At 41.8% G+C, this 2,833-nt stretch overlaps 1 pseudogene; it reads left to right on the top strand.

The window, feature by feature from the left end:
- Positions 1–806: 806 nt before the first annotated feature.
- Positions 807–1,124, top strand: LOC102832825 (annotated as a pseudogene).
- Positions 1,125–2,833: the final 1,709 nt, after the last annotated feature.

Below are 2,833 nucleotides of genomic sequence, written 5' to 3'. Positions count from 1 at the left end.
CAATAAATGCACACATCCAAAAAGAAGAAAGAACCAAAATTAACACATTAACACAGCATCTACAACAATTAGAAACAGACCAACAGAAATAATAAAGATTAGAACAGAAATAAATGAGATCAAAAACAGAAAAAGTATAGAAAGAATCAACAGGACAAGAAGCTGATTCTGTGAAAGGATTTACAAAATTGACAGACCATTGGCAAATCTAACAAAAGAAAAGATTGAGAAGACACAAATAACACACATTAGAAATCACATGGGCAATGTCACAACGGAACCAAATGAAATTGAAAGGATAATATCAGAATACTATGAAAATTTGTACTCCAACAAATTTGAAAATGTAGAAGAGATGGATACATTTTTAGAAAAACACAACCTACATAAACTTACACACAGTGAAGTAGAAAACCTGAACAGACCCGTAACAAAATAAGAAATTTGTCAGGTCATCAAAAAACTCCCAACCAAAAGAAGTCCAGGACCAGATGGCTTCACTGGTGAGTTCTATCAGACATTCATGGAAGAGCTGTCACAAATTCTACTCAAATTATTCCAGAATATAGAGGAAGATGGAAAACTTCCTAATGCATTTTATGAAGCAAGCATAACCCTCATACCCAAACCAGGGAAGGATGTCACTAAGAAAGAAAATTATAGACCAATATCCCTCATGAACATAGACACAAAAATTTTCAACAAAATCCTAGCCAACAGAATCCAGCAGCACATCAAAAAGATATAAGATCAACATAAAAAATCAGTTGGGGAAGGCCCCTTTCTTTTTCGTCTCGACAGCTGGCATGCCATCCAAACTGTGGAAGACCCAGAAACTTAGAGGCCATGTGAGCCACGGCCATAGCCGCATCAGCAAGCACCGGAAGCACCCTGGAGGCTGGGGTAATGCTGACGGCTTGCATCATCATAGGATCAACTTCTTCGACAAGTATCATCCAGGTTACTTTGGGAAGGTGGGTATGAGACATTATCACTTGAAGAGGAACCAGAGTTTCTTCCCAACTGTCAACCTTGATAAATTGTGGACCTTGGTCAGTGAGCAGACAAGGGTAAACACTTCCAAAAATAAGACTGGGGCTGCTCCCATCATTGATGTGGTGTGATCAGGTTACTACAAAGTTCTGGGGAAGGCATAGTTCCCAAAACAACCTGTCATCATGAAGAGCTGAAGAGAAGATTAAGGGTGTTGGGGGGTGCCTGTGTCCTGGTGGCTTGAAGCAACATGGAAGTTAATGAAATGTTCTGTGATTTTCCAAAAAAAAAAGAAAGAAAAAAATCAGTTGGATTCCTTTATACCAAAAACGATATCACTGAAAAGGACATTAGGAAAGCAATACCATTTACAATAGCCACCCAAAGGATGAAGCATCTAGGAATAAATGTAACCAGAGAAACAAGGATTTATACAAGAAAACTACAAATCACTACTACAAGAAACCAAAAGAGAACTTTAAGGATGGAAGAATGTACCATGCTCCTGGATAGAAAGACTTAACATTGTGAAAATGTCAATACTGCCCAAAGCAATTTATACATATAATGCAATTCCAGTCCAGATTCCAACGTCATTCATCTACCATATATCATTTCATTGCCATGGTTACAATCCCCTCCATGCATCATCAACCAACCAGTCATCAGCACACAACCCCTCTCCCTCTCTGGGTCTAAAGTCCCCAGCCACTCCATCTTTCCAGGTCATTGTCTCTGCCTCCATCTCTGGCATCACTGCTTCTCTGGGTAGGGTCTCGCTCTTGGCTCTTCTCCCTTGATGGTCCCAGAGACCTTTGCTTCTAGACTGCAAAGTCAATCACTCCCCTTCTTTTGCAACAAAACGTCTGTCTTTACATTTCCAACCCTCAAAATAAGTCCTGATAAGAATTATTCACTATTGTATCACAAGAGACCTACCCACATCTCCTTTCATCAGCCCCACCCAGACAGATTGAATACTACTCAGTGGAGATTTTACCTTCCTCCATGCCCGCTGGATCTAGGTTCCCTCTTGAAAGCTTGTAAGCCAGTCACTTCTTGCCTTTGTAGCCCACCACCCCCATTTTGGGTAACCAATATTGAAGTTGCCCATATTCTGTGTATGGAGGAGGTGGGAATGATCCTCGCTATAAAAATTTGTTCCATCTTTTGAGTTACTGCATCCATAGGTGTAGGTCAAGTTCAGCAAATTGTATCAGATTACTCTTTATTCCCTCTTCTTTCTTCTTCTAGTTGAGCTCTGATCATCCAGTCATTGAAGCCAGGTCAAGTGGGTATTATCTGCAAGTGTGGATGTTCTTATGCATATGCCCTCTCTTCATATCAGCTGGACTCTTCACTCTCCACTCCAGTCTTCTGTGGCTATGTCACTGACTCTGGGCCCAAGAGTCCCCAGGTCTTGCCACACTGCTGGCCAACCAGGTCTCCAGGAGTCTATTGAACATTGTAGGGCTTAGGTCACAGCTTCATTGCTGTTTTTCCCTCACTTCCCCTTACCGGTGATGAATGTGGTCACCAATCAGAAAGTGTATTCCCATTGAGTCTTAGTCTTGGAAGGGGGGTTGCCCTGAGGGGACCCGACCACTTGCCTTGATGTCTCCTGGGCCAGCAACTTGCTTGTTCTTGTAGCACATTTTGACTCTTGTGGACTTGTTTTCATTTTCTTCAGCTTCAGCCTGAACCTGCATATGAGCAACTGATGGTCTGTTCCCAGTCTTCCCTGGCCTTCTTTTGGCTGATGATATTGAGATTTACCACCATCTCTTCCTATTGTTGTTGTTGTTAGGTGCCATTGAGGCAGTACCGACTCATAGCAACC

This window comes from Chrysochloris asiatica, unplaced genomic scaffold (genome assembly GCF_000296735.1).
Source record: "Chrysochloris asiatica unplaced genomic scaffold, ChrAsi1.0 scaffold00239, whole genome shotgun sequence".
NCBI classification, from domain to species: domain Eukaryota; kingdom Metazoa; phylum Chordata; class Mammalia; order Afrosoricida; family Chrysochloridae; genus Chrysochloris; species Chrysochloris asiatica.
The sequence above is the reverse complement of the archived record's forward strand: the minus strand, read 5'-3'. Positions and strand labels throughout refer to the sequence as shown.